This window comes from Acanthopagrus latus, chromosome 6 (assembly GCF_904848185.1).
Source record: "Acanthopagrus latus isolate v.2019 chromosome 6, fAcaLat1.1, whole genome shotgun sequence".
In the NCBI taxonomy this organism is placed as follows: domain Eukaryota; kingdom Metazoa; phylum Chordata; class Actinopteri; order Spariformes; family Sparidae; genus Acanthopagrus; species Acanthopagrus latus.
In genome coordinates this window covers 9,027,947-9,050,226 of record NC_051044.1, presented here as the reverse complement: position 1 = coordinate 9,050,226, position 22,280 = coordinate 9,027,947, and the positions used below count along the sequence as shown (strand labels likewise).

Below are 22,280 nucleotides of genomic sequence, written 5' to 3'. Positions count from 1 at the left end.
TAAGCCTTTTTTGTGCATGTAAGTACATTTTAGAGTAAAATAGACAATGATCAGGGTGTGCTTTAGGGCCTTCCAACACTGTGATTGACAAGTCGTCACCACCATGGCGTGTCCTTGGGTGCTCAGTCAGATCCAATCAGGATATTTTCCCGGGCTCCACCATGTAACACAAATATGGTCTTATATGTCTCCAAAAATCAAGACATTGGCAGCCTTACTACCAAAATGGCAATCCACAATCCAATGGGTGACACCAAGGTTGCTTTGAATTTGTGAGAAGAATACTAACATAACATTTAGAGAATGATACATATGTGATCCTAATATGTGTGATAAAATGATGAGAAAAACAAAAAAGTTGCATTGAAATTAGTTCAGATGATGAGTATCCAGTAGACAGCACGTTTAACAACAAAATCAGTATCTCTATAGGATAAATACAACTGTCTATAAGAGAATGCATCATTCATGCAAACTATTATATTGCTCTAAAACTGCAGGCTGTCCTGTGTACTTCCATTTTGGACTTTGTAGTCTGTAAAATTACAGCCTACCTCTGAAAAATGCTAAAAAGGCACCCAAGGCCAAATAATTCTGCCGAGTGCTCCAGTCAAAAGATTTCCAGACTAAAAGCTTGGACGCCGGTGGTGAAAGTATTCCGAATGTCAAAGGTTATAGTGCAAAAATGAAAATTCCGAATTAAAGTGGAGCTTCATATTTAAACGCCTCATAAGAACACCCTCTTTAAAGCAATAAAATATATCCTTATGTAATGTGCAGCCCTCTCAAGGATGCCAAACACATGAGACATGAAATCAGTAATCAGTGTGAAGATGAAAAGAAGCAAAGTAGCCCACATGGAAGAACCTCTGAGGGGCTGGAGACATTGCAATTATAGAAACTATTGACTTGTGTTTCCCAAGGTATGATCAATTGCAGTGAAATAATGACATCTCTGTGTTGTTTTGACCCATTCACAGTGAAGGCAATTTATTTTGTGTGACAGGTGGCTTGCAAGGGACAACTTAGCTGATGTGTGCCAGAGATCAGGGAGAGGAGAGTTTTCAGCTGGAAAGACTTTGAGAGGAAGGTCATGACTTTGTGCGTCGGCCTCTCTGAGGATGTGGCCAACAAATGTGTTTTTCTTTCAAGTGTTTTTAGCCACTCTGATGATGGTCTACAGCGTTTACAGTAAATAACATGGATTATTTCCTTAGCATTTCTTTTGAATAGCATGAATATAATGTGCACAACCAAATGTGATGATGTACTGGAAATCACTGCTGTACACAATTAAAAAGCAATTGTAAACGATTTGGACTTTTTTTTTTTTTTTTTTTTACAGTTTTTTTCAAATTTTTCTCCTACTCCTATCGTATGTTTGTCCTTTTGAGGTCAAAAACATCCTAGGATAAATAAATGCAGATGAGTCCGGTCTCTGGTTTGGAAAAAGCTGATGACACACCAACATTTCTTTTTGCAGGGTGAAATACACTGATAAAAACATAAAACGCAACACTTTTGTTTTGCTCCCATTTTTCATGAGCTGAACTCAAAGATCTAAAACTTTTTCTAGGTACACAAAAGATCAATTTCTCTCAAATATTGTTCACAAATCTGTTTAAATCTGTGTTACTGAGCACTGCTCCTTTGCCAAGATAATCCATCCCACCTAACAGGTGTGGCATATCAAGATGCTGATTACACAGCATGAATATTGCACAGGTGTGCCTTAGGCTGGCCACAATAAAAGGCCACCCTGAAATGTGCAGTTTTGCATTATTGGGGGGGTCAGAAAACCAGTCAGTATCAGTATCAACTCTATGTGAAGGAGATGTGAGGCAAATGGTGGTCACACCAGATACTGACTGGTTTTCTGAACCCCTCAATAAAGCAAAACTGCACATTTCAGAGTGGCCTTTTATTGTGGCCAGCCTAAGCCACACCTGTGCAATATTCATGCTGTCTAATCAGTATCTTGATATGCCACACCTGTTAGGTGGGATGGATTATCTTGGCAAAGGAGCAGTGCTCACTAACACAGATTCAAAGTTGTGAACATTATTTTAGAGAAATGGATCTTTTGAGTATATAGAAAAAGTTTTAGAAAAATGAAAATGGGAGCAAAAACAAAATGTCCCATGTTGTTAATGCATCTATTATTACTTTTCCTTTTGGCCTTCAAGATGTTATTTGTTTGTATGCCAATGTGAGCGCCACATCTTCAGAATCTTCCAGAATTTTCACTTTTTATTTACCAATATGTTTAAATGGTACTTGAGTATTTGTTAATACATTATTGCCTATTTAAGTACAACACAGTTATTAACTCAGAACTGTCGTGGATATGTTGTTATGTCCCTGAAGGAGTGGCCCTGTACACTGTCCTGTCCCGTTTTTTTTTTTTTTTTTTTAAATAAAGTTTTAAAGGGGTGAAAAAAACCCCCCACCAAGGGTGTTTTAATAAAGTTACTAGTTCTGTCACTTCTGTCCTGCAGCTGCACTTTTTAACACCAGAGACATTTTATTTCACCAGATGTCTGGTTATTTTTATCACTTCTGGAAGGTTTTTTGGAGATGTAAGGAGTAGCTGTTCATCTTTTCCTTATGGTCTGCCCTCCTGTTAGCTAGCCGGTAGCTAGCTAATAACGCTAGCCTAAAAGCGCCACATCATGCCAGAAGAGGAGTTTTAATGTCCTGCTTCCTGCCGCCTGACACTTCTTGAACTTCGCAACGCTGCAGACACGATGATGAGACACTGGTCTGTATCAAGGTAACTTTATATATTTGCTGTTTCTGCTGACATTCATATCTGTCTATCAAGCACTTGTTAGCTCTGGGCTAACGTGAGGTGCTAGTGCTCCAATCAGTTTTGTTTTCCCGCCTGCACGTTGCTCCCTGTAGCAGCAGATGGGATTATATTGGTACTATTTGTGAGCTAAATTGTTTGTGGTTTAGGTTTAGCTTGTTTTTCTTGTGGTAGTGGTGGAATGAAGACAGCTTTTATGTGGTGAATGTGCTGAATTAGTCTTGGTTCATAGTTTCTTCTTTTGTTGGGTCTGTTCAAGGTCAGATTGATGATAAAATAAACAAAATAAAAAATGTGCTTCTTTGGCTCTGATGCAGCATCCTCTAGCTCAATGTCCTGCCCACATCAATATCTGAGTAGTTACCCATCACAGTTAATAGCCTTTGAACGCTGCAATGTAACTACAGGTCTAAAAAAAAAAAATTAGAATATCATGAAAAAGTTCAATATTTTTTGTCACTCATTTCAGAAAGAGAAAACCATACATTATATAGATTCATTACACGTAGAGTGAAATATTTCAAGCCTTTACACAATTTTGATGATTATGACTTATAGATAATGAAAACCCAAAATTAAGTGTCACAAAAAATTAGAATATTACATCAAATCAGTTAAAAAAGGATATTTTAAACAGAAATGTCAGGCTTCTGAAAAGTGTGTTCATTTCTATGAACTAAATACTTGGTCGGGCCTCCTTCTACTGCATCAATGCAGCATGGCATGGAGGCGATGAGCCTGTGGCGCTGCTCAGGTTGCTTTGATAGCAGCCTTCAGGTCATCTGCATTGTTGGTTCAGGTGTCTCTCATCTTCCTCTTGACAACATTGTACCTGTAATTTATTTTATCAAATAAATGTTGTGTAAATTATAATTAAATTTTTATATTGCTGGTTGTTCCAAATTGTGACACAAAAAGTTTGCTAATGAATATCGGTCCCCAAAAAATCAGTATTCACAAAAGCCACATCAGTCAAACCTGAGCAAAAAGTTAAACTCATATTTTTGTTACATTCATAGGAGCGGTACTTGAGTGAAAGTCTGTCTGATATTGATTTAACAATAAAAAGTAATGTTCTGTCAATAAATGTGCATAAGTATCACAATAAGATGTAAGTAAATTACACACATATTGACATGAACGTATGTACATACGTTTTACTGTAGATCTGATTAATATCAGATCTGAATTTAATCTTACAGTTAAAAACAAAGAAAAGCAATTCAAAGTTTGGCGCTGTCATGGTCCTGTCATTATTGTTCATTTTGTGTAACTGTTTATAGTTTTTTTTGGTCCCTTTTTCCACTCTTCTGTTTTCCCTCTTGTTTTCCTTTGCTCCTCACCGGCCAGATTTTCCCTCTACACCTGTCTCATATCTGATTAATTAGCCCAGCCCTTTTACCTGAGTTCCTTCCCAGTCTGGCCTCCCTCCACACCTGCATTATCTCCTTCATTAGCTCTTCCCAGTGTTCAGCTCCTTCCCTGTTGGCAGTGTTTTTCCATTCATTAGCCTTGCCTGTGTTTCACTGCCTCACTCCACCTGCACCTCATCCCCCTTATTATTTTAGTTTGTATTTAAGTCCAGTCTTGTGTTCAGTCAGTGGTGAATTATCTGTTAGTCTTCAGTGTTTGCCTGTTAAAACCTCATCCATTGCACGTCTTAGCTGCCCTTCCCATGCATTTGGGTTCTCCACCTTTTCTTCTCGAGCCTGACATGCTCTGTAGCGTGCAATCTGCAAAGTAACTAGTTATTAAGTCAATGTAGGTAGTACAAAGTGCAATGGTTCCCTCCAAACATGGTCAAGAGGAAGTATAAAACCTCAAAAAGTACTTTTAGCAACTGTCTTTTAGATTCATGAATTGGTAATAATAATTTAATTGACCAGAACGGCCTTTATTAATATTGGAGAAGTTAAGTGTACAGGGGCTTGGTAGTAACTGGATGCTTTAGTTCATGATGCTTTTCTGGAGTCCTCTCAGGGTGGTTTGAATGTTGATTTTCTGGTGAACACAGATCAACTCTAGATACTAGTCTGTATTCAGTCAGACCAATTCACATGTTTTGGCTGGCTGAAAACTGTATAGAATTAGATAATCTTAGGGATATACTGGTGGGCGATATTGCCTAAAAATTGAATCTCCGATTTTTTCACACCAAACTTGATTTATTTTTTTAGAATTTTTTTTTTTCCTTCTTGAAAACAAAGTTCAAATGACAAAGAAATTATTAAAAGCATTACATTTATTTTAATGCATTTATTCTAAACAAAATTATCCCTGTCATTGTAAACAGTGCAGCTTTGAACTCACTTGAAAAAATAAATAAAAGTGCATCCTTTTGAAAAAAAAAGGTGTCCCTTTTTGATAAAATGCTTTTGTAAACATAAATGTAACATGTCAGATTGCTTGCTATTATAAAAACAGATCAGGTTCCATATCGGTATTGCATTGCATTGCATAGTAAATACAACATGTTGGTGGATGTACAGGACATGAGGTGTGCTGGCTGTCTATTTAGCACATTTTTGGCCAGGAAGACATGTCTACTTCCTCTGGCTCAAGGCCCGTTGCGGCATCTTAACACAAACCTGGGGTCATCATGTGGATGAACCTCCAGCTTTATAGCGGGTGTTTGTGGGCTGCAGCAGTCTTGTCCATCTTGTAGTGAACAATAAGTGTCCCGCTGTGATCCATGTGTCTGTTTTGAGATGCTGAAATAAATGTGTCAGTCCGCTGCCTTTAGTTACAACAGCCTTTACACAAACTTTTCAGGACCATGGTTTGTTCGAGGACTGACGCCACAAAACCAAGCTACTAAAGAGAGAGTGCCTTTTTAGGAACGAACTCTTGGCTTGCTGCCACATTGTTGTGTTTGTTTCTCTGTGGAAAGTCAAAGCGGGGGGAGGGCGGAGCCCACTGTGGCGGAGCAAGTTAAAGAGAAAATCAATTTTATTTTTTTAAATTGTCCTAAACCACAAACTTGAATTAATCGATTTTAATGATTTATCGCCCTGGCCTAGGATACACTTAAGCTTTGGGTAACTGTTTGACTGCTTGCTACTTTTGAAAACATGGCATATTTGTAATCAGACATTAGCACATTTACATCTGCTAAGTTTCACCATCCAATCTGGTCGTAAGAAGCGTACATTTTAAATTGACTGCTCTGCATTATTTTTAAAAGAGACAAGGGATGTATGTTATATTTGACACTGGCGGGCCAAAAAGACACCAGGATTTGTGAAAAGTAAAGTTTAATTTCCTTATTTTCCAATAAAAGGTGAATGACAAAGATGAGGGCAGGCAAGTGGGCTGGTGGAGACAAATACCAGGGTTGACTAGTCTCTCTGGGTTTTCTGGGAAGAAGCTGACAACACAGTTGAGTTGAGAGAAGGAAATGGAGCAGAGATGCCAGAGTTATCTGCACATAGAGCAAGCAAATCCCATCAAACACAGGCATCACAAAAACATCAAGAACACCAGATTAGCATACTGAATATACGCTGGAGAGTCAGCGATAGAGACTAAACAATCTGGGAATGAAAGGAAGAGAAGACCAAGGATATGTAGCTTGGCTGTTGATCAGTTGATGATGCACAGGTGTGTCTCTGCTGCAGCAGCAAGACCACACCTACTAGTGCACACACTGGGAAGGAGCAGGTGAGGGGAAAAAGGAGGGAGGAAACAGGTCGGGAATACACAACAGGGAAACGAAAACAAGACAATGCATCTTTTACTGTGCGGTAATATAGAGTGAACATTATAATTATAAATAATATCTGTTTATTATTCAAGAGATACTGATGCTGTATGTCCCCTGAGAAGCTTACTGTTTTTCATTAAGTTACTACAAAAATGGTTGAGACACCAGGAGGCCCCTGTCTCACATAGCAGTTTGTCTGCCTACAAATTTAAGCCTATGTTGAGGAAGCGTGAGTCTCTCCATCCCTCACCCTGCAATCACTCTATTCTTCACTAGGGCCAGAGTAACATATTTAAAATCATCTTCCCGTATAGGGCTTTCAATAGTCATTATGCTGGTGTGTCAGAATTTAATGTAGTAATGATTTATTGACGGTGAAACGCTACATGTAGCACCTTAATCAAAGACAAAATGTTTAGCATATAAATAGAGCTTTCCTCATGGACTTGTGAGTGAATATGTGGTTGAGAGGGGCAGATCGAAGTGATCATCACATGCTTGTGCTTTCTACCAAAATGCTTTTCGAGATGAACTCCACTCTTACTCTTGAACATCTGTATTTTGCTGTGACACAGACAAATGGGACAATGGGGACAGTAGAAAAAGTACTCCAAGTCCTCTCGCCTGTTCACAGAAAACGATCCATCAGGCTCCCCCTGCCCCTCCCCCCGCCTGTGCGTCTGCCTTGTCTGCAAATCGCTTAAATCCCAACCCCAATTCCACCCACACATCCGTCCTGACTTTATTGCCGCTTTCTCCAATGACCGAATGGTACATCATGGGCACACAAACCTGAAATACTTCTATAGGAGGAACTCGAAGATAAGATGAGGCTAACTGGTACCAGTAGCGTGGCAGCTACACCGATCATCTGCAACCCGCCAGATGACTCAGTTCTCCAGACAAATAGATTCTGTAAGTGATAGCAAGCAAGTGATGTGTATTCCGTTTTTAAAACAAGATTAACTTCAACAGAAAAGGTAACAAATAAATAACTATTACAAACTTGGACTGTAATTTATGATTATTTAATCTGCAGAATATTTTTATGATTAATTCATTTATCATTTGTGTCAAAACATTTTGAAGATGATCACCAAGATTTTCCAGGGCCAGAAGTGAAGTCTTCAAATTGTTTTCTTTTGCCCGACCAACAGCCTGAACCCCAAATTCTTTATTTAATATCATAAATGGCGAAGACAAAACAAAAAATACTGCATTTAAGCAGGTGGACCAACAAATCCTATGAAAATCTCAAAATCAACAGTGAATTGATCCTACTGTACACACAAGTATCACCTGTGAAGCAATAGTTTGACATTTTAATATGGCATTTGCTTCTGTTGTAAATAAAATACCTACTAGTTGACCCTATGTATATTTATCCACAGCTGAAAATTGACCCCAACAAATAAGGACTGAATTATACACAAAAGATAAAGATATAGATTTTTTAAATTGTTTTGACAGCCTTTTATCAAAAAAATTGGAAAGTTTGGATATTGTACTTGACCATTTTGTGATTTGATGATATTTGGATTGATTGTTAAGCCCGTACACAAATGAACCATTTCCTCCTATTTGAGTGATGTTTGCTCCTTTACAAAGCCCTGTTGTTTTTCAAAAGTAAGTCATCTTACACAAAATATTTGTGACCCCTTTCAGTAATTACAATGATCTTTTAATTGGATTTGTTGACAGCAGGGATAGTGAAAAAATAATTCCAACCTAAGTGTTTTGTAACTACCCACTGTGTCGTTTACATACTGTAGACATTAGAGTTACAATAGCCTGGGGTTAAAATCACAGATACTGAGCTCCCAGCACCTCTTGTACTTGTGAAGTACCAGCTTCCAGCCTATTTCTGTATCTGTGAATGTCGTGTAATTAAATAAAGTATCACACCACCCATCCTCTTAACAGTGTGTACTGCCGCTTCATTAGACCAGTTTTAATTAACACACAAATGTGACTTGGTTTGGCGTTTTTTTTGTTTGTTTTTTTTTTCAAGGCTGAGGCAGAGGTGATATTTTGGCCTTTACATTAATGCTAATAAGATTCGTTTTCAATGTAGTTTTCTACCTGCTGCTGTTTTCCATCATTTTCAACTGTGGGTGATTGTTTACAGTTTTTCACAGCTTTAATTTTCATGTGTGACAACCTTCAAGGGTTTGAAGACCGGTGAGAACATCTTTTTATGAGTGGAGCAGTGAGGGACTGAAAAGCCATCACTCTCCTGTTTTCTCGGTGATGAAGAAGTAAGGAGTGATAGGAAGGAAGCTCACATTTCATGATGCAGTTTCTTTAATTAGTCGCCAGAGTCTTGAGAAAACAAAGCAGGGTAGAGGAAAGGAGGAAGAGATGGAGGGAGATGAGGTTGTTAATTCCACTGCTGTCTGCTTGCATTTGAGTGCTCATTAATCTGAGACGGGGCACACCCTGTTGTCTTGCCGAGCATCTTTTATAAAAACCAGCATTAACACTTCTGCCGCATTGAGAAATTGTCGGAGATCTTTCACGGTAGAGATGTGCCAAGAGCTAGACGGGGAGAAATGGACGCCTGTAGCATACTGAGCTTCTCCGCTCTCCCTGCTCACAACAATTGTGGCCTCCCAGCCGGCAAGTGAATCCATAACACTTTTCCACACAAGTAGAGCTCCTGGACTGTGACCTTCAAAGTTTACTGCGAATACCAATTGAGTGTGACCACTTCAGCGCTAAATGCATCGTTTTACAGTTAATTGAGTTATTGTTGGCAAAGATGAACGAGCTTGCTCCATTTGTTTTGCCATTAGCGCTGATGTGATATCAGGAGCAATTTGGACATATTTTCTTTTCCCTCAATTAGAGTAATGTGATCTATGTTTACAGAATACATCTCCATGCACTAAAAAATATCCATTGTAATTGGAAGCTAGACAGTTAATTTAGCACACAATAAGTCAATGGAAATTGAACAAAGGGTTATGTTTGTGTCATTAACTCAGTGCAATTGGCAATTTATATGCTCTGTGTTGAGCTTGTGAACATCATCTACGCATGCATGCATATTCATCACCATGGCCACTCAATTCACAGAGCAAGAAGTCTGAACAAAGGTGAATGAGAGGCTGAACCGTCTAACCATCCATCATTATGCCTGCTAGAGGTACTGTGGGAGGCTGGTTGCAGTGGTGTGTTTGTACGCGTGCACACATGCTTTTGGAGTGTGCGTATATGTTGGCATGTTAGGGTGCAGAGAGTTTCTCCTCTCTCAATCCTCTCTCTAGTCTACCTGAGGCATTGGCAACTCCTCTCCTCCTGGAGCCTTGTCAATAACACCTCTGCCACCTCCATTCTGCCCAGAGGAGAGCACCACTCAGCTGGGTCCGGGGCGCAGCCAGACCCTCCTCTCCTACTGCCATTAATCCACTCCGTCGGCAGGCAGAATCCATCTCCCCTCGGCACCTGTTTGACAGAGGGTAAAAACAGGGATGAGATAGCAGGCCACGGATCAATCCCTTCGATCCCCTTCTCCATCTCAGCAGTCATTCATCAGCGAGTGGTTGTTGTTGATGTTGGTGTTGTTGTTTGGCTTGACACTGCCCCATGCCTATTCAGTGAAAATGGGGCTGCTGAATTATGGGTTAGCACAGAGGCCTGTCAAAAATTATATAGGCCATGTTTTTCATATGTACGTAAATTTCACTGGTGTTAATATATTCATTTTTTTCTGGCTTCTGGAGCTGAAGTGATGAGTACAACATACCACACTTTTTCTGGTTCCAGCTTGTCAAATCGAAAGATTTGCTTTGATGTGTTTCCACCGTTGGTTGGAAAAAACAAACAATTTGAAGGTTTCACCTGGGATGTTATGATGGGCGTTCTTAACTATGTTTTGACATTTTAGGGAAAAATATTTAACAATTGATTGCTCATCACAGGGCAGGTTCTTAAGGAGGTGAAACGAATGTGAAACAAATTTCATAAACCCAACAACTTACACAGTTAGAAGTCAGTCTATTGTTTAGTGCAAGTAATGTTTGGAATCACTCAATAGCTGGGAGGTTAATCAAGAACTAGAGTGGCACTCCATAGAGCGCATACCTCCACCAAACAGTCCCCTTTAATTGAATCAGGCCTAATATAACATCAAAATCTATTGCCCTGTATCAGTCTAAATTTTAAAACCTTTCACAACTGCTTAACCATAATTTAAGATCACCAGATCTATATTCTTCATCAAACTCTACTCACTCATAGAGAGCAACCGCCTAAACACTGAATAATCAAACTTTGTTAATATCAAACATTAAAGACAGTGAAAATAAATTCCTCGATTCGTTCCTTTATCTGGATCCTCACCAAAAGTTAATGTAGCCTATTCTTGGCTGAGACCCGTCTTCAACCCAAGTTTTGTGGAAATCCGTTCAGTAGTTTAAAATAACCTTCTTGGCGAAAGTACTGAAAATAACTAACACTTGGCACTGTGGTTTTATAAGGACTCGTGATTTTTTTTTCTGTAGTTTTGCATGGTTGTCAGGCAGAACTTTGCTCACTCAAGGAGAAACACTCACCTTCGATAAAAAGTGAACTGAGTTTTGCTGTATTTGTTTCTGCAGTAACCTGTATGCCCTAATGTTCCTGTCCCTGTCACTGTGGCCCTTGCTTTAAATGATACAGTACCTTGTACAGTGCAGCAACTGCTGACAAGTTGGGTCAGCAGCTTTGATGTTTGTCCTTTGTTTGTCCCCAATAACGTATTGTGGCTTTAAAGTGATTGGTGAAGGGTGGAGCGGTGGCTCTCCTCCAACCTGACTTCAAAGTGGAACTGACAAGAAATTGTAAATAGCAATATTCATGGGGTAATAACTTACATTATATACTTACATGTATATATGTTTAATAATCAGTAAATTATGCTCTCTAAACAGAAATTAAATGGATAAAATGGACTTTTTGGAAGGACAAAACTGCAGAGCTTAGTCAGACAAATTGGTCATCATATTGCATGTTTTAAGAAGATGATCTCAGAAAAAAATAATTTCATAAACACAACAGATTTTAAGGAATCTGACTTAGAGAAAAATAGGTTTTGTGGAATGCAAATTGTATTGTCTGTAAAAGATATTTCATTGGTATCTCATCACTTGCCGGGACATGTTTCTCAGATCTGAGAAACCTGGATGATACAAACAGACATACTAGTCAAATAAAAGAAGGAATGCAGAAAAAGAATTCAAGATCAAGTCTGATTAAAAGCCTTGTGTTGCAACCTTTAGGGAGATCATTCGACCGCCTGTCGTGCACATTGCAGCACAAAGAGACTGCAACATCTTAACGATCCCAAGGACCATTCGGCCACAAAAAAAGCATCAGTCTTGCTGCACATCATCAAATAGCAAGAAGAAACAGCTGCAGCTAAGGCTGTGCCACACACGATCCTGGATGAGTAAAAAGGCTGTGAACTCAAGATAGCAGCCTTTGTTGAGGGATGAAAGGGAGCATTCGAAATGCAAAAAACCTTCAGTCTACAAGTGAGTTCTGGAACTTAACTTTAGAGAGGAATTAATGAAAGACGTCAGTGTGCCTTTTATTCTCTGTCTTAATGAAACCGTCAACATCGTGAAGGAGCTGCTCTGTATTTGTGTAGCAATACGAGTTGATCAGCAGCAGTATATCTAACACATCTACATCAATAAAATCGCACTGTTATTGCTGATATTTTGCAGCTATTTCAAACTGCAATAATTTGTATAATTACATTCATTCAAATGACTGTGGCATGTGAAATAGTTATGAGTGCTTAAACCACTGAAAATCAACACTTGCCTCTTAAGCTTTACTCAAGTTTCACCCGGATCATCTCTTTGATTCTCTGGTCTGGGCCATTATGAACAACTGTGAAGAGTAGTAGAAGTTTTCTTTATCATCCATACCCATTTGTTTAAATATAGTCCATTTACTTGAAAGAGATAGAGAGCTGGATATTACTAATTGATTGAGGTCTTTGACATATTACTGTAATTACTGTATGAATATTTGCTTTTTTGAATTCAAGGTTAATTGTATTGGATTCAGTTGAGACATTTTGTTGTTTCCTTTGGGATGTGAAGGTTTGATTTCATTAGCTTCTTGGTGTGTGATCAGACATAATGTACGGTTTTTTTAATTGTTGAAGACCTTCACTGGTTTCAAAGAACAATATGTAGGTTGCTGTAAAAATAAGACCATATTTTTCACTCTTGACCTGGAAGGCTAGCAGTTTTCCCCTGTGTCTTTGTGCTAAGCTAGGCTAAACACAGATGATGTTGATATTGATCTTCCAGTCTGACTCTGGACAAGATGGTTAACAAGTGCATTTCCCAAAATGTTTGACTCTTCTAGGATTGTGGGAAATGTACTGGATGAGTTGTGGGTGCTGTGCATTGCGAGGATCTATCACAGAGGCTGCTTGTAGGAACGATGTCAAAGTCGTGGGTGTAATCAAACCTGGTCTACAGTCGCTTCAGCCCACAGTAGGCTGTAGAAATGGTTATATGTGTAGTAGTGGTAGAAGTGACTCATTCTTTTACAGTTACACACTTACTCTATATGTAACATTTAAAAAGAAGATAATTAATAACTAATAAATTATTTTCTTTAAGCTACAAAATATCAATATGAATTGTTACAGCTTGATTCGACCACTAACGGAGGCTTTGCGTTCCCTTCAAATATGTTGCCGCTGCACGGCGTTGAGCTTTTGGTTGTTAGTGCTTTTCTGGTGTTGTTGGCATACACAGTCTGCCCTCTGAAAGTGTTTCCTGCCTTTAAACAACCTACAGGGGCTTATTTGCCATCTGGTTCAGGATAAGGGGCGGCTGTAGGTATAGTGTAAGAGTGGATTACCCATTCATGGAAGGGTTGGTGGTTCTGTTTATATTTCCAAGTATCCTTGAGCAAAACACTGAACCCAGAAATGCTCCCAGTGTGGGTGAAAGCATTCGGTGATTTGGACAAATGCCTCCAAAAAACTGTCGGTAATGAGCACATTTTCTTGGCGGGAGCTGGTTGAGCAGAACAGACACGAAAAGATAGAGAAATGGTATATTGTGCTTTTGATTCTTCAAAAAGAAACCCACTGCTTTAAGCCTAAATTTAATCTGCATAACTGGGGTCACTCAGACAGTTCAAAAGATCAACTTAAAGCATGAATAGACAACTTTTCAACTTCCTAGTGTTTTTTTTTTTTTGTGTTGGCGCTACCGTCTAGGACACAGCATTAGCAACAAGGCTACTGCTAGCAGCCTGGCTACTGTCCAAAGTAAAAACAACTGTCAGAATCCCAATTTGACCTAGAAACCCTGATCTCAGTGCTATAAAAGGCAGTAGAAGACAAAGTTCCATAAATACGAAGGTAGGTTTTGTTTTTAATGATCTAGTATGAGGAATGCTGGAGAGAGGAAGCGTATATCAGTGGTGGGACAGACTTACTCTTTTGAATTTCCTCGGTTTCCATCACTTTCCCTCTTCACCTTCTTTGTCTCCTCCATCAGTGAGGTTCTGTGCAGAGTTTCCACAGTTTTTTCCGGGTGTTCCTCTATTACCTGGGGATAGCAACCAAGGAAAACAATTCCTCTTCCTGTTTTTGCTGTGCAGTTGCAGACACAAATACAACCTTCATTTTTGAGCCTGGTGCAGTGTAGTGAAAATGACGTTTAGAGGACGCCAGTCTATACATGGATGGTGTCATTTTTCTTCAGCCGTTATGCTTTGCAACCAGTATTTACTACAGAATGATAAGTTAAAGGAAAATTGTTTTCTTTTGCCCGTTTAAGTACCCACATAAACCCAAAACAAACGAATGCTTATTTACTATACTAGTGCATAAAAATGAACTTGGGTTCATCTATTTTCGGAAGGTGTTGCCAGTATTTTCAAGACACCATATTTTTTTTGTGTGTAGGGATATAGAGTGTATCTACTTTAAGCATGCTAAACCACAAGTGTCTAAGATGCCCTTGTGTGACTGAGTGGGCCATCATCACACCCTGGTGTGATGTGCAGGCTTTCACAGTGTGCTCTGGGTAAGGTGAGAAAAACTGGGAAGTGCTATGATGTACTATATCAAGAGTGGGCTCAGAGGGCTGCTTTGAGCCATAAGATGAGAAAGATGACGGTACAGATGAAAGTGTTTCACTGCATTGAAATCAAAGTTCTGAATAAAACAGATGCTGAAAGAGTTTTAAATTTACAATAGGAAATGTGGGGGGTTTGACCAGTCAGTGTTTCATCCTGTTTATTTGAGGACCAACAGAGGCAAAAAAATAAAATTATAAAATAAAAGATGGAAACTCACAAAAGCAGCATAAATTCTGTGGTACATCATCTACCGGAGGCTAAATCATTGTTAACATAAGTTGGCAGTGGACCTTTAAGAGTGTCATAACGCACAGTATTAGCTTTTGCGATTGAAGCAAGGCGTGCCATGGGGTCTGCTACAACCCTTCAGTAACCCCACAGTGTTGCCCCCTGTCCTCTTACAGGCAGATCATTATTTTCAGTGAAGAACATAAAAGTAATATGTTACCAAGCTTTTAATGACTGGAGTAGTCTTGTTTAAGACATGACAGACTTGTTAGTGTCAGTGATAAAAGGTGTGATTGCTTCAATAAAAAAAGAGACCACTAAACCCAAAGGATTGGACTTAAATAATTGGACCAATAACTTTTGCTGAAGTTTCCCCCCTCTCCCCATACCATTTATATGCTAACCATGTCCCTGAGGGTCCCTCCGTTTCTGTTTAATTTCAGCTATCCTTTTTTAATCAATTTTCTTTTATCTCACAGCAGTTTGAATGCAGATACATTCTATTTTTTTTTTTTTAATCAAGGGCACGTGTGTGAAGCATCAATGATTTATTGAAAAAGGAGAACACATTCACATGGATTAAAAAGTCTCTCACCCAGAGAAGGATTTTATTTTTCTTAGAGTGACTGAATGTGATGCTCGATGCAGTTTATTGGCTCACGAGGTCAAAGTGAAAAGAAACAGCCTTCCCTGACAAAGAGAGAGAGAGATAGTAGGCATGCCGCAGGGGTCGGAAAATGAAAATACAAACAGCAGGACAAGCTTGGGATAAAATCAGCTAGTTGGTAGTCACAGGACAACACAGAACAACATCTAACCTTGCTGCTTTGATGACAGGTTACTGTGAGGATGGAGCATACACAGAGAGCAGCTCGGTAAATTGACTTGGTGTAAATGACACCAAGAAAAGCTTTAAAAAAATCCATAAAGCGGGATACGGAATGGCATATTGTAGCTGGGAATGTACTGTTCTACATGTGATGCAAATCTGAAGTATGTAATGTACCCTCTTAAGTATCTTGTGTACTATGCAGTGCAAAGAGAAATCCCCTCTGGCCCTTTTAGGTAAAGTATTTAGACTTCTCGTGACTGAGACAGAGGCACCGGCTTACATAAATACACTCTCAGGTTGCTCCACAGTGGGTTTAGGGGCAAACCACCCACACCCGATTCAGTTCCTTCCAGTAATGACTGCTGTCTCATTTGACCCATTTAGTGTAACATTATGCTTACCCAGCTGGTATGATTTCAGCCTCCTTTGCCCTCTCCTGCTATTTCCTCCCAAGCAAACTACCCAGATGAGAAATTCAAGATACTGATGAACAGACAGGCTGTTAATAACCCTTTATGTTAAGCCTTCAGAACATTAGCCCTCCTCTACCTTGCTGCTATTCTTCTAATGGAGATGCCAGAGCCCTGCTTTGCGATGCAGCACCTGCAGCTGCAGGCTGCCTCTGATCTGTGTGACCCCCAGAGAGGGGGCCAGGGGCTCTGGCTGCCTGTGGGGAACACAGATCGAACTCCTTCATGTCCTGAACCCTGCCCTCTCCACTCATTACCTCTCACATTCACTTACCAGGGGGTGGTGGTGAAGCCAAACAAACCTCCCGTTCCACACTTTTGGTGACTCTTAAGGAGAATGCGGAAGGTTGCTGATGCACAGTGAGGAAAATACAACATTTTTGCAGCGGTGTGTCTTTGTGTTATTCTGCGTGTCAGCGCATTCAGCTGCTTGAAGCTGGAGGATATCTCCATTGTAGCTTTTTAATGTAAGTGTTAATAAACAGCTCTCCAGCATGTCAGCTGCTGTAATTGCCTACAGGATGACTAATTCCATAGTCAATCAAATTGATGGTGTATTTTCATCAGGCTGAAAAGATGCATCAGCTTGAAAAGAAATGTCTTGCAGCACCAACTGGAATCCAATAGCTCCACAAAGTTAAGTATTAATGAAAAACAATAAACAACAAGAGCAAATTTATTTGCTCTTTGGACCAGTGTTCAGGGTTTGTCTCAGGGTTGTGAAGTGTTTTCTACAGATATGTTGTAATCATCTACAACGTAAAAAAGGTGGACAAATCCATTCCTTTTGGATTTACAAGTTTCACTTCTTTACTTAAGTACCAGCAATAAAAGAAAGTAGAGGCCCTAGAATGTACTCAAAGTAAAAAGCATTATTTCCTGGAGCCAACAACTTCAGACAGTTCAATTAAATACAGCCATTGGTGGTGAATATCTTACTTCTCAGAATCTGTTCTGGCATTGTCTGCAAGGTTGCCTGGTTCAGTTTCATCCATGTCCCTGCCTGTACAGGCCTTTTCTCCCCATTCCAGTCTCCCTCTCTGTCTGTTTACGTATTTTAATTTGCTCCCTCTGCAATGAGTGATATGCACTGATAGGTTGAAATCAGTCTTGCGATGTTGGGAAGGCAGTGTGCATAAAGCAAAATAAAATAGTCGATAATTTCCCTCAAATGCACAACAACTAAAGTTATGAGCCTGTTTAGAAAATATTAGGAGAAGAACATCCAGACATTCGTGTTAAGATGTTGGGAGTAAAAGTAAAATATACATTTATGAGATCTTTGACTGTGGGTCATTCTCACACATGGAAGCCTTGTTCTGTGTGGTACAGCATAGTTGTATTACTGCTACTACTAGACAATAGTGGCATCAAACATTTTAACTTACATATGACTCTGTTGCCCTTCTGGAGGAATTGTTTCCACTCAGAGCTTCTTTTACTAACTAATGATTTAATAAATAAAGATAAATATTTCTTCCCAGTCTGCACAGCCTGCGGCAAAGGACCCTGTTTAATAGCGTGCTTTTAAGCAACATGATAATATGTGATGGAATTCAGAATTTTGTCAATTTTGTTGCACTACTGAATAACCTTTTCTCACCCTTTTGTGGGCTTTCAAGGTGCCATTTAAAAGTTGTCAGGTTTCTCCTTAAGAGAACAGCGACTGTGGTCAGTTTGATTTCATGTCAGTTTCAATTTACTCTAAAGGTAGCATGTTGTCTCCACAGAAAAAAATAAAGTAACAAACATCCCCTGCAGGATAATCCTCTGTTGTTTAACGTTATAGGCAGTATGTTCAACACATTCATAATTTTGCCAGTATAATGTGACTGACTCTACTTGTGTTTGTTGCTCACTGACAGTTGTCATGAGTCTGTGGTGTCAAATTCATTTTAGTCTCACTCAATTTCAAGGTGTAAAAGAATATTAAACACACTGTGACACTATTCAGTTTGAAGGATATATATTTAGTCGCACATGTGTTCTAGCTTTGCTTCAGTTTTTTGCCATTGTAAATGAGACATTAGTGGCATCATCCCGAATTTATCAGGCTGAAAAATGACAAGGCATTCCATATTTATAAGAAAAGGTGCTAAAGTGCAGCAACATTACACCTGCAGAGGTGGATTTAGTCCGCGTTCAGATTGTCCAGCTGTGCGAGCTCAAACAAAGCCCACTTCATCATAATGGAGCTCTGTCACAGTGGATTGAAGGCCCTTGTAATGAATAATTATAGCACAGGGAAGGAACATGGCAGAATACAAAACAAAGAGGGACTGTGAAGGGGGGCAACTGTCGAGAAAACAGGTGTGTGCCATGAATTATACATCTGGAGAAATGCCACCATACTTCAATGAATACATTTCAGATTGTCTTGTGCTTGCTTGTGTTTGCAGTCACAAACTGAATCTTATTAGGTGGATGAATCCAAGAAACGTAAACATGTAAATGAGGCAAAAAGATATAATGTAGTGTTCGTTTTCGAGGAACATGGCACATTTTTAGTTTTTAGTTAGTGATGCAATCGACCTTTGGGGTATTTTGTTAATTATGCTACGTAGAGATTAATTAGAGAGGACACATGCGCTGCATGCACATGCTGCCTTGCCTGTGCGACCGTGCTCTCTGTTAAGTACACACAAACAGAAATCAAAAGCACACCTACACACACACACACAGAGCGCTCTCTGATGTCCTTCCTCGAAGCCATGCACCCTGTGCTGAGGGTCGCAGAGGTGGGAGCAACAAGCCGCGAAGCTGGGACTTCCAGCTCAACAGTTCTACTGGCCCCTGACATTCCCCTCTGGCCCTGGTAATAAACCAGCAACTCCTGGACCAAGGGGTGCCTCGGCCAACTTTTAAAGAATGATGACCCAACAACGATCTCTGTCCTACAGGTCTGGCGACAGACAGAAACCTGATTAAATTCTTGAAAGCACTGAATCATGCCCAGTGATGCCAAGATAAAACCCTCTGGCTACATGGCATCACTTGTCACTTTCAAAATGTCCCCCGTGGTACAGGCAGATGGTTTGCAGGCCCATTAGACACGTTATTGTGACAATAATCAAGAACAGCATTATATAAACATCATACTTAGAACACAGTCTCCCCTCCAATACAGCAGATGATCTAATGAGATTTTGGAACACCTGACCGCTCAAACTGCATAATAATGAAAAAAAATCATCTTCTTAATTGCCGCTCGCACAAAGGTTTGTGGTGCCCAAACTTTTTCCCTTCTAGGTACAAATCTGAAACTTAAAGGGATATTCTGGTGTAAGTTTCTAGAAATCCGGCTAAGCGAGCAGACGTATGATGCCTCGAACTATGTGCTGCGACACTATTTGTAATATTGCTGAAGTTTGGTGCTGTTCTGAGCATTATTTGTGGCCTTTTTGATGGCGGTTTCTTGCTGGAGGCATATACTGCAATGTATTGTTATCGTGCAGTCTTTTCTGAGGTTGCTAAAACTACGTAAGTTAGCGGTCGACAAACTTGATCTCTCGAGGGGGGGTCTTACTCGTGTCACGGTGTGGTATACCATTGATTAAACTTACACTGGAATATCCCTTTAAGAATTAAGGGGGGCTTGGGCCAAAGCAACGTCCTCTTTTATTGAATAGTATGTATTGTATTGTTAAGATAAAAAATGATATTAGTATCCCAAATTCCATTATTGACGTTCTTCCTACAAAGTGTCACTTCAGTGTGCTCAGGTACAAAAAATAGTAATTAGGGATCCTACATATTTAAAGAGCATTTTAACCAGCACAGACTGCATTTTACATAATACATAATACTGTTATTATTATATATTTTTCTGCCACTAACACTTTGAATCTTTAAAAACCGACTGCCATTTACTCTAGTTTGCAACGGATGTGGGCCAAAATGTCCTATTACTATGCTGTAAGCTTGTTATGTTTATACCTGTGTTATCAAAACAAGAAATTCCTCTCTGTATGGATTTGGATGTGTTCAATAGTACTGTACTGTAAATTATATATGTTTACAATTAGCCGTTCATTTGAGGATGACAGTGATGCAAAGTGATGGCAATGAAATATGACAGATGTGTCCTCCACTGACGATCCCAGAAGACAGCTATGTGGGAGGGTGTGCAATGACTCATATTTCTTGTCTCTGCACCAAGGGGTACCTGCACAGAATAAGGTGAAGTGTAATGTCAACAGTGTCAGTAATTGGTTGCCTTTCAGTCATTCTAATTCTGTGATTTGAGTGCAATCCCCCTTGTGTAATGTCATGCGCTTTCCATGATTGAGGTGCTCAATCACTGTTGTTGCTGTATTGTGCAAGAATCTCAAGGTTGGTATATGTATGTGTGTGTGTGTTTGTGTGCATTTATGCACATATACACCCACCAAGGACATTATACTGTCTGGGGCTGTCTCCTGCCATATCTCCGCCATCCTCTGCCCTGTCTTTACAGATCGCATGGATATCTGCTGCTTGCTTAAGAAATAACACCTCCCATCAAGTTGATAGAGGAGCTCCGAGGAGCCAGCTTCTATTCCTCCCTCTGTGGGATGTTTACATCCAATCCTCCAGGTCGCTGTCTCAGCAATGATCATGTATTCAGTGGGGATTTAGGGAGGGGGTTGGAGGTAGAAGGGATGTAAGCGCTCCTTTGGGAAATAAGGGTCACCTCTTTAATCTCCGATGCAGGGGATCTCTCCTGCCTGAGTGTGTGGTTATTCGGAACGTTGTATAGCCCGCCTGCCAGCCGCTCAGTGTATACACTACACGTGTTGCTGGTAATCTTACTGTTAGAATTGGTTCTCTTGTTGATGGAATAATAAGCAAGGTTACAGGTTGTTGGTGTGTAATACATGCCATGTTGATCATCCTGTGGTTTATTGGATATATTATTGGACTCGGGGCTGTAAGACACCTGGTGTGGAAATCTAATTGTCCAGAATTTGTTTGTCCAAGTTACTGAGACATTTCTTGAATGGGATCAGACTAGTGATAGACTCAATAAAAGACACCTAATGACAAATCCCCATGAAGCAGGCACTCGAAAGGAAACAGGTCTGCCAGCTTTGGCTCATTTATTTTATTCCACCTGATGTCTTGTAAAGACTCTCCTCACCAGGAAAACAACAGCAGTTGTTATTTGTGAAAAGAGCATAAAATTACCACACTGTCGTTAATGTTCAGTCGCAATTAGGAAGTGGTCTGACATCTTTATATCACTACCCAAAGTCTGTGGGAGCAGGTTTAGATGGACATTTGATTGATAAAACAACCTGACCTGAGTGCACTTTGCCTTTTTAGTGGTATTTTTTATTCTTCAGTTAGACAGATATTGTGTTGTTTTATTAGATAATTGTGTTGCAATGTATAGATTATTACAGAATTGCTGTATCATGATACTGAGGTTATCGTGGGCATCGTATTGTGTATTGTATCGTACATTACTCTGTGATTCCCACCCATCTTTAAAATGACTCTGGAACTTGATGAATATTGACATTATTCTTAAGCTATAGTTGCAAAGTAAACACGACATGGCATCGAGATAGATTTAAAGAAAATCAGAACCTTTCCTTATACAAAGTAGACTAGCTTTAGTTGGCTTAACTTAAACATACCTTATCCGTAGTTTACTTTCCATAACCATAATCAATCATGTGAATATGTAAATAAAGCATTGCTGGTTTGTCTTTGCTGTTTTGACTTTGACACCAGATCAGCAAAATCCCTGTGTTTGTTATCTGTATCCCATCATCATGATCCCATCATTGGTGTCTTAATATCGTCTAGACTAGTTGACTAGGTCAATTTCATAAAATTCACATAAGAATTTTATATCTGAAGTTTTCAAGGTAGGTGCATACTGTAGTGCTGTAATGCACATCACCTCTATTGGCACCTGCCAACCAGAAAATAATAGTAACAGTAAATGGCCACTAGACTACTTGTTGATTCAAGGTCCAAATAGCAGAATGGGAAAACACAAGTTTATCATATTATGCATTGACATAGAGATGTGTCAGTGAAAGTGGAACAGAAACCAACGAGAAAAACAAAACATTCCAGCCACTTTGATATTTTTCCTTCAGCAACATTTCCAACAGTAACACATTGACTAATGCTGACAAGCAG

The 22,280-nt window shown here is 39.6% G+C and overlaps 1 protein-coding gene across 5 annotated transcripts in view; it reads left to right on the top strand.

The window, feature by feature from the left end:
• Positions 1-2,441: 2,441 nt before the first annotated feature.
• Positions 2,442-22,280, top strand: part of slc16a1a (solute carrier family 16 member 1a) — a 119,270-nt gene continuing 99,431 nt past the window's right edge. For 4 of the 5 annotated variants that reach the window (XM_037102224.1, XM_037102223.1, XM_037102227.1 and 1 more), the window contains exon 1: positions 2,442-2,773. The gene's annotated coding sequence lies outside the window, so the exon portion shown is untranslated. The remainder of the gene's footprint in view (positions 2,774-22,280) is intronic. The other variant, XM_037102228.1, reaches the window with a different exon arrangement.